At 40.1% G+C, this 15,017-nt stretch overlaps 1 long non-coding RNA gene across 2 annotated transcripts in view; it reads left to right on the top strand.

Annotated features, from left to right (window-relative positions):
• Positions 1 to 3,193: 3,193 nt before the first annotated feature.
• The window catches only part of LOC134733986 (uncharacterized), a 15,881-nt gene continuing 4,057 nt past the window's right edge, over positions 3,194 to 15,017 (top strand). Inside the window, exon 1 of one of the 2 annotated variants that reach the window (XR_010117432.1) lies at positions 3,194 to 6,688. This is a non-coding gene — a long non-coding RNA (uncharacterized lncRNA). Of the gene's footprint in view, positions 6,689 to 10,994; positions 13,852 to 15,017 lie in introns of those variants that run through there. The other variant, XR_010117431.1, reaches the window with a different exon arrangement.

The raw sequence follows: 15,017 nt of genomic DNA, 5'->3' as shown, positions 1-15,017 counted from the left end.
AAATTCAAGGAGTTATTAAGGGCTACTGCAGCCTCACAATTAGTTTTTAAAAATTTCTTGTCCTGAAGAAATTTCAAGAGTAGTTACTTGGATGACACCCTAGGTCCACAGCATCACCAGATCATTGGAGATGACATTTCAAGACAGGCCTCTGAACATCTCTCATAACACATAATTTGGTTATTTTCCCTATGTAACATGGATTGTCTCCTGTCTAGGGAAGAAAAACAGCGATTACTAATATCTGCATTAGTCTACTCAGGTTGCAATCATAATATGCTAAAGTAGTAAACTTTTAAAAAATGACAGTAAACCTGGGTTCATTAACAGGTTACATTCTAAAAGCTAAGCTAGTTTGGAAATTGGAAAGCAAATGTGTGTAGGTATTCATATGCCCTTGACCAGACTGGGCCTCTCTCTTCCCAGGTAAGTCATTCTCTCCAATGGGGCCAGTTACTTAAAATGACATCAGACAATTGATAGAGCTTCTAGATCCCCCTTACTTCTAAAACAAAAGCATTCTGCCACAAACTAGGATGGAGTAGGTTTTTTTCAGACTATTTATACTTATTTTATGTATTTCAATACTGCCCTTTAAGTAAAAGTACTATATACTTTCTCTTTTTTTAGATTAATTCTGCTTAAGTCACAGTCTTTTGTTTTAATTTATTCTAGTTTGAGTTTTTAACAAATTTTAGAATGAAAAAAACTCAAAAATATACTATTATGTATATACACTATTATATATAATAGAATATATATATAATAGAATATATATATATATAGAGAGAGAGAGAGGGAGAGAGAGAGAGAGAGAGAGGGAGAGAGAGAGAGAATGAATAAAGAACACCTAGGTAACCCATCCTCCACCTTCGGCAATTATCAGCTCCTAGCTAATTTGTGTCATTTCAGGGCTTTAAAAAATATGTATAATCTGAATACCATTTTTACACCTAAGAAAATGGACAATTCCTTAATATTATATGTTGTCTATAGATGTCAAAAATTTTTGCAGTTTTTTGGAATCAGGAACCAAATAAGGTACTGAATATTGCAGTTGGCTGATATGCATCCTAAATTTCTTCAATTGTTGTAGTCCTCAAACTAGAGTGTATCAGAACCACTAGAGCCTTGTTAATAAAACACAAACTGCTGGGCCCCACCCCAAAGTTGGTGATCTGTAAGTCTGCTGTGGAGTGTGGGAATTTGCATCTCTAACAAATTCCCAGGTGATGCTGAAGCTGCAGGTTTGGGGTTCACTCACTTATTGGTTCATCAGCATCTCTCTGCCCTCTTAACAACATATTTGTTGAAGAAGTTGTGTTGTTTACCTTGTAGAGTTTCTCTTAGTCTGGATTTTGGTGATAGCATGCTGGTTTTTTCATACTATTGGTTGTCTCTGTAATGTGAGCAGCTTTTGATCTATTAATTAATGAGGTATTAAAAGTAATGGTATTCTAATTCTAGTATTCCTTCATTTATTATCTAAAATACCTCTAAATAGGAACTCCCTCTCATTTACTTTTTGGGGGAAAGTTAAGAATAAATGCCTAACTCTTTGGTCTTCAAAATAATGAGCCATTTATTAACATCCTCCAATAGTGAATAATTAATGTGTATGTCATTAGCAATTCATGCATTTAAACATAGTTGATGTACTTCAGTCCACTGAGGCTATTTCTCTTATGAATGCTCAAATTGTCCCATTTTTGGCCAGCGAGAGCCTCTTTCCTTTGGCTCCTGAGTCTATTTGCATGACCCTCGTTGTCATTGGTAGCATCCTTGCTAAGTGATATAACAAGATGTTCTAAGGCTCATCTTGTGTATTTCCTGCATGACTTGAAAACAACAATTTCTCCAAAGAGGCTTGTTTCCTCTTTACTGGAAAATGGCATTTGGAGATTGCGATCAGAGCACTAGGAATGGTGAGACTGGGTTTTTAGGTTTCTAGGCTTTTCTGTGGACTAACATTGGTATTATTTGTTGTTGTTTTAATATAAAATACAGCATGAAGTTATACTCAGGGCTACAGAATTTTTACTTAATTTCTTTGGTCTGTGTCTCGTTTATCAAACCATACTAAGAACTCCAATTTGCAGCAGCCGGCTGATATAATTAGAATCTGACATAATTATTCATTAGTATAAGCTAAGAATATACACTCAGAAGTCTCAGAATATTAACATAAACATTACCAACAATATAGTTAATGAAAATAGTTTAAGTTTTGTTTTTTTGTGGAGTAAACGACAGGGAGGATTGTGTAAGGTATATCACGCTATGAGTTCACAGTCCAAATGCTGAGATTTCAAGTTATCTGGAATTATTTCTTTAAGGTTATTGCCAACAGAATATAATTTACATTTGTTTGATTTTGTTTCCAACTTTTAGAGATTTCTCTTTAATTTTACTTTAGTGTTTTGATGGGTTTGCACAAAAAAGCATATTTAAGCTACACAGAGATGGGTACCCATTATCACACTTTTCTTATGGGTTTAAGCCCACTCATAAGCCCCATAATGTGTGAAAAGATGGGCAGGTAAAATTCTTACCAGAAACAATTTAATTTTTAGCTAATAGTGGGGCTGGCAGGGACACTCTCTGCAGTGACATTGCCTCCTTAACACTTCACACTTGGTGGCTAAAGGGAGGAGACCTGTTATGAAGAGAATACCATGTGGGGATGTCACCAACATTGACTAAGATCCTTATCACTGTCCCCTTAATTTTTCTGCAATAGCCTACCAGGTAGTCTCCTTTATTCTAGTTTCCCTGACTCCAGTTCACCCTCCATCTTGCTGTGGGATGACTTTTTTTTTTTTTTTTTTTTTGAGATGGAGTCTCACCCTGTCGCCCAGGCTGGAGTGCAGTGGCGTTATCTCGACTCACCGCAACCTCCGTCTCCCAAGCTCAAGTGATTCTCCTGCCTCAGCCTCCCGAGTAGCTGGGATTAGAGGCGTGCACCACCACGCCTGGCTAATTTTTGTGTTTTTAGTACATACGGGGTTTCACCATGTTGGCCAGGCTGGTCTCGAACTCCTGACCGCAGGTGATCCACCTGCCTCAGCCTTGCAAATTGCTGAGATTACAGGCGTGAGCCACTGCACCCAGCCTGGCAATGATCTTCGTAAAATATAATATAAATCTGAAGCCGGGCGCGGTGGCTCACGCCTGTAATCTCAGCACTTTGGGAGGCTGAGGCGGGTGGATCACCAGAGGTCAGGGGTTCAAGACCAGCCTGGCCAACATAGTGAAACCCCATCTCTACTAAAAATACAAAAAATAAGCTGGGCGTGGTGGCACATGCCTGTAATCCCAGCTACTAGAGAGGCTGAGGCAGGAGAATCACCTGAACCCAGGCAGCAGAGGTTGCAGTGAGTGGAAATCATGCCATTGCACTCCAGCCTGGGCAACAAGAGCGAAACTCCATCTCAAAAATAAAAAAATAATAATAATAAATCTGATTGTGTTGCTCCTCGAAGGAAAGTTGTTCAATGGCTCCCAGTAGCTTTTAAGTAAATTTAAACTAGTTAGCACACAAAAGCATCCCAACCTGGATCTCCAGCCTTTTCTTATCTCTATATCCCACTATATCTTTTTTTTTTTTTTTTTGAGACAGAGTCTTGCTCTGTTGCCCAGGCTGGAGTACAGTGGCACAATCTCGGCTCACTGCAACCTCCGCCTCCTTGGTTCAAGTGATTCTCCTGCCTCAGCCTCCTGAGTAGCTGAGACTACAGGCGCCCACCACCACGCGCAGCTAGTTTTTGTATTTTTAGTAGAGACGGGGTTTCATCATGATGGCCAGGATGGTCTCGATCTCCTGACCTCATGATCTGCCTGCCTCAGCCTCCCAAAGTTCTGGGATTACAGGTGTAAGCCACCACACCCACCTACCCCACTATATCTTGTCCTCTAGCTAAGCAGATTTCTTAAATAAATTCTGCATTTTTCGTGTTCTTTTTTATTTTTATTAAGATAGAGATGAGGTCTCACTATGTTGCCCAGGCTGGTCTTGAACTCCTAGGCTCAAGTGATCCTCCCACCTCGGCCTCCCAAAGTGCTAGGATTACAGGCATGAGCCACAGTGCTCAGCCTTTCATGTTCTTTTTGGACTTTACTACCTTCGTTTTCTCAGCCTAGAATGTTCTTTCTCTTATTTGCCTGATTTTTCTTCTCTTACTTTTCCTACTTAGCATCACCTTTTACATGGTTGAGTTAGATTTCTCTTCCCTGTATTTCTGTTAGAGCCTTTCATATATGAGTCATTCATTTAAAAATGGACAATTAACTTTCTAAGCTTCAATAGCCTCGTCTGGAAAATGGAGTTAATAACTCAGTCAAAGCTCCCTTATCTGATTTCCACTTACCTGAGTCTTCAGATGGATCCTCCCAGTTCCCTGTGAAAAGCTTGATGACCAGCATCCACATCATGCTGAATGCTCTCAACCATGCTTGTGCACAACTCCTGCCAGTCAATTGTGTAACATAATTTATCTTACTTGTTATTGTAATTAAATACATGGACTAGATAAGTTATGAAATATGAATACAAAAGAAGGATTACTTCTGTGAAGATTAAGCTGAATGACTTGGAATAACAATAAAAAAGTTGCTAAAAATAATTGCTGTTGGTGAAATAACAAAGACTAAAAAAAGTAACGAAAAATTTAGAAAGATTCAGCACTATTTCTTAGTGTTTTAATTCATGGTCCGCTCCAAAAACCAAAACTAGAAATCGGAGGTGATGGGTTTGGTTTATGCAGAAAAAAAAACGGTACTTCAATCAGTAGACTTATAAGGAAAAGGCCTTGGCCCTACATAAAAAGCGAACAAGTATATATTTGTATGTTTTAAGTTAAAATAAACATGTCTAAAGTATGTATATATGTATTTTTCATAACTGTAATTAAATTTTTAGATTAACCTACAAATTACTGGTTCTAGTCATATCAGATAAATAGGTTTTTACCTCATAGTGTTCTTGATGGATTCTGTAAAGCAATTGATACTATGCCTGGCATATTGAAGGCATTTGCTTTTCAAACACAGGAATCCTATGAGGGAGATAGGATATCTTTTTATTATTTCCATTTTACAGGTGACAAATTATGATTTATCCAAGATCATACACCAGTAAGTAACAGAACCAGGAAGAACCCAGATCCTTAGTTTTCAGGGTCCACGCTCTTTCTACTGCAGCACCCAGTAGGGCTGTCTCCATTGGGGCTACAATATAAAACTGCTTAACTTGAATCCCATCTGGACCTGTTACCCTACATGTGAAAGATCTTCAAAATGTCTTTACATAAGACAAGTTGGAGTCTTCAGAGTATCATTTAGATGATTATCACTGTCTCTATTCCATTATTTTACAAAGCTTTCCCACATTACTCTCATTGTCTAAATAGTATATTTTAACAAGACTTTTTGAATATTAGAAGAAATTTAAAAATTATTCCACCATCACCAGATGAGTCAGGAAGAGGATAAACCTAAGTCTACTTAAGCCTACAAAGAGATGATATTTCAAGTTTCAAATGGCCTTCTGCAGATGGAGGCTAAGCACATTTTAAAACCCAGAAACTTACATTTGGCTCCAGAATTCATCTGGCTGCTCAGGAATCCTTCAATATAATTCTTCTTCTTTTCTTTTCTTTTTTTTTTTTCTGAGATGGAGTCTCGCTCTGTTGCCCAGGCTGGAGTGCAATGGCGCGATCTCGGCTCACTGCAAGCTCTCCTCCTAGGTTCACGCCATTCTCCTGCCTCAGTCTCCCAAGTAGCTGGGACTACAGGCGCCTGCCACAACGCCTGGCTAATTTTTTGTATTTTTAGTAGAGACGGGGTTTCACCGTGTTAGCCAGGATGGTCTCGATCTCCTGACCACCCGCCTTGGCCTCCCAATGTGCTGAGATTACAGGCGTGAGCCAACGCGCCCGGCCAATATAATTTTTATTAATACAAAAGTGATTTTGGGGTTTATAGCTATTTCAGCCATTTGCTGAACAGTCAATTGGATCTTAAACAGAGGTCATACATATCAAGAAAGTAGAAAAAGTCTGAAAGCTTGATCTGGTGATAAATGGTTCCATTCTAGAGAAAATTTTACATTTTTAATCAAAATGTGGCAATACTTCAGTGGTCTTCAAACTTTTTTGACCACAACCCCACAGTAAGAAATACATTTTTATTATTGCATCCCAGATATAGAAGTCCCATGAAACAATACTTACCTCTTATATGCACTTTGATATTTTATTTCATTCTTCAAAAAATGTGGTCATAATCCACTAATTTTGCCATTCAATAATGGGTTGCACCAGGCAGCAACCCATTGGAAAAAAATAAAGTTCTCTTTGGAACTTGAAGAATAAGGAAATTTGGGTGAAGTCAAGTTTGGAACACTAAAGACCACTTTAAATTAGATGTGGTGGACTTATTTAAGATTTTGACTATATTATAGTAATGAATAACTCAGTGAAAATAATCAAGAACAACCAATTTTCCAGAAAGGCATTAGCCAAGAGTATGACTTCTTTTCTCAGATATACTTTCTGGAAGACCAGAAAGTGCAAGAACCTGACATTTGTATCATGATATAATTGCATACATTCGTTCACCCATTCACCAAGCACATTTAAAGCATGACCTCTGTGCAAGACCCTGTGCTACGGGCATTGTGAACACAAAGGTGAGTTGAGTAGAAATCTGCTCAGAAATCTTACAACTGGTAGCTACTGTGTCAGTTTCCTTATCTAACAAAAGAGGACAATAATTCCTGCAATGGCCTGCATACTCATAAAATTGTTACAAAAATGAAATGAGAATAATATATGTAAAGATCCTTTGTAAATTATAAGGGAACATTACTAAAAACAGTTGAATAGTGAAGTGTCCAAAAAATTTAGATTCATATCCTTTCTGTATACACTAAGAAATAATTTGACAATTTGTTTTTCTCTTTTCCCCTGTAATCATTAATTTATAATGACTCTAGATTGGAGTTAGATTATTTTTCTTAAGATTATTTTCATTTGTCTGAAAGCTTTAACTTTATCAAGTAAAATCTTGCTGATAAAGCACTAGACTTGTGGATGAACACACTTCATTTTCCTCTAGTCTTGGCTGTGCTTCATGTTCACATAATTTAAGGTGATCCCACTGGATAATTTAAGGTGATCCCGGCACTCCAGCCTGGGCGACAGAGCAAAACTGTCTCAAAAAGAAAAAAAAAACTGGGGGGGAATGACTTTAGGATAACATAAAAATACTAAAGAATATGCACAATGATTTAGAGAGGCCATTCAAGATAGAAGTGGGCTGCCCAAAAGGGTGATTAGGCCCTTAGTTCCTTTGGCTTGTTGGCTTCTCTTAGTACATGTTTTGTTTTTTGCTGCCACCTGGTTCAGGGGTAGTTCTTTCTATCACGACCAAGTACCCAGCCTGAAGTTGTGGGGCACCAAAAAAAGCAAGTTGGTGATAAAGTTTCAAAAAGGCAATTTAAATATGTTTACCTCATTCTTGAAGTTCCTTCTTTGTTGTTGAATGGGTTTGCTTTTTCTAGTTTTCCTTCATCTTTTCTGCAACTCAACTCACTGCTTTTATGCGCATGCCACCTAGTGACAAAAATTGGCCTCGCCTGCTTTTTAGGGAAATGAAGTGTTTTGTATCCACTGTTCAGGGGAAGGGAGACAGGTAGAGTAGATTACACACTGAGGAAACTTTAGAATGGGTCCTCTGGGCTGAGTGCGGTAGCTTACACCTGTAATCCTAGAACTTTGGGAGGCCGAGGTGGGCAGATTGCTTGAGCCCAGGAGTTTGAGACCAGCCTGGGCAATATGGTGAAACCCCATCTCTATAAAAAAATACAACAATTAGCCGAGTATGGTGGTAGGTGCCTATAGTTCCACCTACCCAGGAGGCTGAGGTGGGAGGATCACCTGAGCCCAGGGAGGTCGAGGCTGCAGTGAGCCGAGACCATGCCACTGCACTCCAGCCTGGTAAACAGAATGAGAACCTGTCTCAAAAATAAATAAATAAGAATGGGTCCTCTAATGGGGCCAACAGGAGGCTCCCTGTGGTTGAACATGAAGACACAGACCTGGTAAATGCATAGCAAGTATTATTACATTTTTTTATTCCTAGACTCTCCTGCCACTCCTCAAGCTTCTCAATATACTTCCATGTAAAAACAAAACAACAAAAAACAATAAAAGGCTTTGTTTCCCCCTCGACAAGGTGAGAAATCTTAAAAATAGGAGAGAAAGAGAGCAGGTAAATCTGGGAGGATCTCTCTGGCATGCCTTTTGACCCCCTTGTTCCTCTTCTCCTGGGACCATTGTCTTTCTTATCGCATGTCTCCAGTCTGCCAAGGCCTTCATCCATCCTGGCTCACGTTTGCTCTGTGTTTAATTTTCAGTGTGTCCTCTGCAGTCCCTGTTCTTTGCTGAGACTTTGCTAGATTCTCCATTTTATCATAGAATAATCCTACCACTTGAACTAAAAACCTAACTTTCTCATGAGGGAAATGTCAATGTAATTACACAAATATATCTGATAATCCATGATAATTCACAACCCTTTTGAGCAGACGCTGCTGTTTCTCTTCTCCTCTTGTCTGAGGACCAAGAGGCAGGGTCGATGTGCTCCTAGCTACCCATTGCCTCATCCTCTTTTTCAAAAAGCCTTTTTTTGGCTGGGTGCGGTGGCTCATGCCTGTAATCTCAGCACTTTGAGAAGCCAAGGCGGGTGGATCACCTGAGGTCAGGAGTTCGAGACTAGCCTGGCCAACATTGCGAAACCCTATCTCTACTAAAAATATAAAAATCAGCTGGGTGTGGTGGCGAGCGCCTGTAATCCCAGCTACTTGGGAGGCTGAGACAGGAGAATTGCTTGAACCCAGGAGGCGGAGGTTGCAGTGAGCCGAGATTGCACCACTGCACTCCAGCCTGAGCAACAGAGAGACTCTGTCACACAAAAAAAAAAAGATAAAAGAAAAAAAAAAAGGCCTTTTTTCTTTTCAGGCTCACATGTTCAATCCACAAAGTTCTGTCTTTCTTATTAAAAATAACAATTTTAAAAAAGAAAGCAATATGCACATTTGGTACGAATACAAATATCTGTGAAGGTATAAAATGAAAAGCAAAAATCTGTGCCTCTCTTCCCTATGCTGTCCTCATGCACCTTCCCTTACTTTGGATTCCAAAAGGTAACCATTGTCAATATTTGGTTATCTGTGATGGTCAACTTTGTGTCAATTTGGCTACGCTATGGGACCTAGCTATTTGGTCAAACACCAGCCCAGATGTTGCTGTGCTGTTATTTTTTAGATGTGATAAACACAATCAGGAGACTTTGAGTAACACATATTACATTCCATAACATGTATAGGCCTCATCCAATCAACTGAAGGCCTCACAAGCAAAGACTGAGGTCTCCTAAAGAAGAAATTCTCAAGATTGCAATGTAGAAACCTTAACTTAGTTTCCAAATTGCTGCCCTGTGGAATTCGACTCAAGACTGCAACTTAACTCTTATCCTGAATCTCCAGTGTGCTAGCCTGCCCTACTAATTTCAGACTTGCCAGCCCCACAGTCACATAAGCCAGATCCTTAAAATCTCTCTCCTTGTCTTTTTATCCTATTATTTCTTTTTCTCTGGAGAACTCTGACTGATACAGTGCCTGTATTAATGATGGAGATGGACCTCTGTCTCGCCAAATCCATTCTTCATTCTCATAGTTTCCCTTGCAGTTCACTGTGGTCATTCAACTAAGTTCTCTCCACTGGTATGGGAAGAGAAGTGATGTGAACCACTTCATGCCTTACCAGTGAAGACTTCTTGCTGTTTTTCTTCTCTGGACGACTGGGAGGGTCATGCTGAGAGTGTCCTTGGAAACTATGTGTTGAAGATGGCATCCTGAGTCCTTCAGTAACCACGTGGAGCTGAGTCCCCTCTTCTCCAACCCTGCTCCTACAGATTTTGAACATTTTACTTAGATGCCTCTGGACTGTTAGGTAAATTGCAAAAAAATTTATATTGTGTGTAAACTATTACATTTTGGATCTGTTTAATAAACTAGCTTAACATGCCCTAATTTAGAAATCCAACACCTAAAACATAGGGATTGGCTTAGTAGATGCACAGCAGGTTAGGAACCGATATCACTGACTGAAAGACGGAGGCTTTTCCTATGCCATGGCAAAATATTTGGTAAAACTGTTGCTGTGGTAACTTGACAGGCAGACACAATTCTTATGGTACCGGTACTTCTAGGGAAGGTAGATGGAATGAGCCAGAATGTAACTGTGAGTTGGCTGCTGCTGGCTGTTTTTGGGTAGGTATGTTCAAAAAAGAGATGAGATCAGACTAGAATCTACTGGTTTGCAAGTGAAAGAAGGGAATAATAGAGTCCAGAAGCTTGGAGACTTAAAGATTTCTAAAAGCCAGCTGCTTCAATACCGTAATAGCCGAGATAAGACTTGTAGCTCAGAGGACTGTCATTGAGACATTTCAGTCAGACGAAGATCTTCTTTCAATCTTGCCCAATTGTGTCAGATAGTTTCAAGACAACTGACACTAAATTGAGAAAAGAGGGTTTGGGGCCGGGAAGAAAAGAGATAAAATAGGCTTAAGGACTCTGTCTAGAAAAGAATCCTGGCTGTGGCTATTGGCACACGGTACTGAATAGAAGAAGCAAACAGATTAAATGTCTTGTAAGCTTTTTTTTTTTAAGACGTAGTCTTGCTCTGTCACCCAAGCTAGAGTGCAGTGGGGCTATCTCAGCTCACTGCAACCTCCACCTCCCAGGTTCAAGCCATTCTCCAGCCTCAGCCTCCCAAGTGACTGGGACTACGGGTGCCCGCCACCACACCCGGCTGTTTTTTCGCATTTTTAGTAGAGACAGGGTTTCACCATTTTGGCCAGGCTGGTCTCAAACTCCTGACCTCAGGTGATCCACCCACCTCAGCCTCCCAAAGTGCTGGGATTACAGGCATGAGCCACCGCACCCAGCCTGTCTTGTAACCTTTTTTTTTTTTTTGAGACAGAATCTCGCTCTGTTGCCCAGGCTGGAGTGCAGTGGCACAGCCTCAGCTCACTGCAATCTCTGCCTCCTGGGTTCAAGCAATTCTCCTGCCTCAGCCTCCCGAGTAGCTGGAATTACAGGCGCCCGCCATCAGGCTCGGCTACTTTTTGTATTTTTAGTAGAGACGGGGTTTCACCATAGTGGCCAGGCTGGTCTCAAACTCCTGACTTTGTGATCCACCCGCCTCGGCCTCCCAAAGTGCTGGGATTACAGGCATGAGCCATGATGCCCGGCCGTCTTGTAAGCTTTTGAAGCATAAGTATTGCTGAAGAAACCTCAGGAAGCCTGGCCTAAAAAGTTTTTGTTAAAATAAAGCAAATCTTGTGCTCTCAAACTTGCAGAAATCAGGCTGCAAAAGTCGAATAATCTTTGAAGAAGGCATATTCCTCACCACCTCCTTTAGAATTTTTTATTTTCACAGCTTTTGGGTCTTTTGATTAGGATGTGTTCTTTTTTTTTTTTTTTTTTTTTTTTCAGATGGAGTCTTGCTCTGTCACCCAAGCTGGAGTGCAGTGGTGCAGTTTTGTCTCACTGCAACCTCTGCCTCCCAGGTTCAAGTGATCTCCTGTCTCAGGCTCCCGAGTAGTATCTGGGATTACAAGCATGTGCCATCACATTTGACTAATTTTTGTCTTTTTGGTAGAAACGGGGTTTCACCATGTTGGCCAGGCTGGTCTCGAACCCCTGACCTCAGGTGATCAGCCTGCCTCGGCTTCTCAAAGTGCTGGGATTACAGATGTGAGCCACTGTGCCTGGCCCAGTGTCATTTCCTCAATGTTTCTTTTGCTTGAAGTTCATTGAACTTCTTGGGCCAGTAAGCTTGTAGTTTCAATCAAATTTGGAAAAATTATTTTAAATTTTTAAATTTGTTTTTATTTTTAGAGACAGGAGTTCTCACTATGTTACCCAGGCTGGTAACAAACTCCTGAGTTCAAGTGATCTTCTTGCCTCGGCCTCACAAAGTGCTGGAATTATAGTCATGAGCCACCATGCCTGGCCAAATGTGGAAAAATTTTTGATCATTATTTCTTCCAGCATTTTTTCTTTCTACCTCCCGATTGCTGTATCTTCTGAGACTCTAATTACATATATGTTCAGTCACTAGATACTACCCCACAGCTCACTAATTCACTTTTTCTCAGTCTCTTTTTCTCTGTGTTTCATCTGTAGTTTCTATAAAATGATTGCTACGTCTTCAAATCCACTGATATTTTCTTCTGTAGTATCTACCTGTTCATGTCATTCAGTTTATTTTTAATTTCCAATACTGAGTTTTTCATCTCTACACCCATCTCGATATGGGTCTTTTATATATCTTCCATTTTCCTATTCATCATGTTTATACTTTACCTTTTAAGCATAGGAAGTATATGTGTAATAACTGTTTTAACATCTTTGTCTAATAATTCCATCATCTGTGTGTTTTCTGGGTCTGTTTCTTTTGACTGGTTTTCCTCCTAATCATGAGTTGTCTTTTCCTGCTTCTTTGCATGCGTGATAATTTTTTATTGGCTCCTGAACATTGTGGATTTTACTTTATTAGGTGATAGACTTTGTTGTATTACTTTGAATATTTCAAGAGTTTTGTTCTGGGACAAGATAAGTTATTTGGAATTGGTTTGATTCTTCTGAGGCTTGCTTTTATTTATTTTATTTATTTTATTTATTTATTTTGAGACGGAGTTCCCGTCTGTCGCCCAGGCTGGAGTGCAGAGGCGCGAGAGGCTTGCTTTTAAGCTTTGTTATGGCAGGCCCAGAGCAGCCACTAGCCTAGGGCTAATTTGACCCATTATTGAGGCAATAGCCTTCTGAGGACCCTACACAATGCCCTATATTATAAGATCTTTCCGCGCTGGCTGCTGGGAACCCAAACCATTCCTAGTCCGATATGAGGTCAAGGGATTTTTCCTGCCTACTCCTTTCTGGTGGTTTTTCCCCTGGCCCTGGGTAGTTTCCTTATTGCTGAATACTGCAGATGAGTACTCAGCCTTCAAATCAAGGGGACTCTGCAAGTAGAATGATGTTTCCAGGAGCTGAGAGGGAGAGAAATGGGGAGATGCTGGTCATAAAGTACAAAGTTCCAGTTATGCAGGATGAATAAATTCTGGAGATCTAATTGTATCGTATGGTTCCCATAGTTAATAATACAGTATTGCATACTTGACATTTGCTAGGAGAGTAGATCTTAAATGTTCTTATCACACACACAAGAAAATGGTAACCATGTGAGGTAATCGATGTGTTAATTAGCTTGATCATGGTAATCATTTTACATTATATATATGTATATCAAAACATCACAATGTACACCTTACATACATACAGTTTTTACTTGTCAGTTATACTTCAGTAAAGCTGGGGGGAAATAGAGGGAGGAATCTCTTCAAATATCCATAATTCTCTTTTTAATAGTTCCCTTCTTTCTGACACTGCCCCACAAATTCTAGCTGCTTTGATCTTCCTAAACTCTGAATTCTCAGTTTAGGGAAACATCTGTGTTCTATTTGTTTTTCCTGTTTTTAGGTAGAGAGCTGGGAAACTTGGAAGAGCTTACTTTGTTTCCCTTCTCTCAGAGATGACCGCCTATGCTACCTGTTGTCTGATGTTTATAAATCATTGTTTCCTATATTTTGTCCAGTTTTCTAGTTGTTTAAGGCAGGAAGGAAAGTCTGGTTCCAGTTATTTCATCATGGTTGGAAGCAGAAGTTTCAATACCCACTTAAGATGAGAATATGGAGGACAGAGGAGAAGAAAATACCTCCCAGAAGGTACTGCCAGGGACTTAACATCGTCTGGGTTTTCTCAAATCTCGATGCTCTCCTTTAGCAACTTACAAGTCAGGCCCTCAGATTTGTTGAGGATTAAACACACAGCTTAATCTTTTCCTTTATATCCTTTTTTCTTTTAAAAAATTATTTTTTTTTGAGACAGGGCCTCACTATGTTGCCAAGGCTGGCATCAAACTCCTGGGTTCTGGTGATCCTCCTGCCTTAGCCCCCTGAGCAGCTGGGATTACTGGTGCATGTCACCATGCCCAGCTCCTTTATATTCTCTTTTTTGCCATAATTCCAGGTGTCTATGACATCCTTGTAGTCGACCAATCCAGTAATAGCAGCTCCTACTTATTAAGCCCACTGTGGCAGATATTTTACATATGTTGTCTTTTTTTTTTTTTTTTTTTTTTTTTTTTGAGATGGAGTCTTGCTCTGTCACCCAGGCTGGAGTACAGTGAGGCAATCTTGGCTCACTGCAACCTCTGCCTTCCAGGTTCAATCAATTCTCCTGCCTCAGCCTCTGGCGTAGTTGGGATTACAGGCACCCGCCACCACCCCTGGCTAATTTTTGTAGTTTTAGTAGAGCCAGGGTTTCACCATGTTGGCCAGACTGGTCTCGAACTCCTGACCTCAAATGATCCATCTGCCTCAGCCTCCCAAAGTGCTTGGATTACAAGCATGAGCCATCATGCCTGGCCTACATATGTTGTCTTCTTACATTGCTCCTACCATTAGTTATAATTTTCTCCTTTTTTAAAAAAAAATAAGAAAACAGACACTGAGAAGGTTTAGCAACTTGTTCAAATTCATTTGTTGTTAAGGGACAGAGCCAAGATTTAAAAGTAGCCATTGCTCATCATATACCTTGTTAACTAGCTTTGCAATTCCTAGACATCCTTTACTGCAGCAGACTTCCCCTCCACTCCAACAATTCATTCCCACGAATTAATGTAATCATCACCTAAAGCTCTGAAATATTGAACAGAGAAATCTCTTTGAACACACATATCTTAGATGCTTCCACAACCTTAACTTTTCCCTATTCTTCTCTTTTTCTTTCTTTTTGAGACGGAGTTTCACTCTTGTTGCCCAGGCTGGAGTGCAGTGGCATAATCTCGGCTCACTGCAACCTCCACCTCCCGGGTTCAAGTGATTCTCCT

The sequence above is a fragment of the Symphalangus syndactylus genome, chromosome 12 (genome assembly GCF_028878055.3).
Source record: "Symphalangus syndactylus isolate Jambi chromosome 12, NHGRI_mSymSyn1-v2.1_pri, whole genome shotgun sequence".
NCBI lineage: Eukaryota > Metazoa > Chordata > Mammalia > Primates > Hylobatidae > Symphalangus > Symphalangus syndactylus.
The sequence above is the reverse complement of the archived record's forward strand: the minus strand, read 5'-3'. Positions and strand labels throughout refer to the sequence as shown.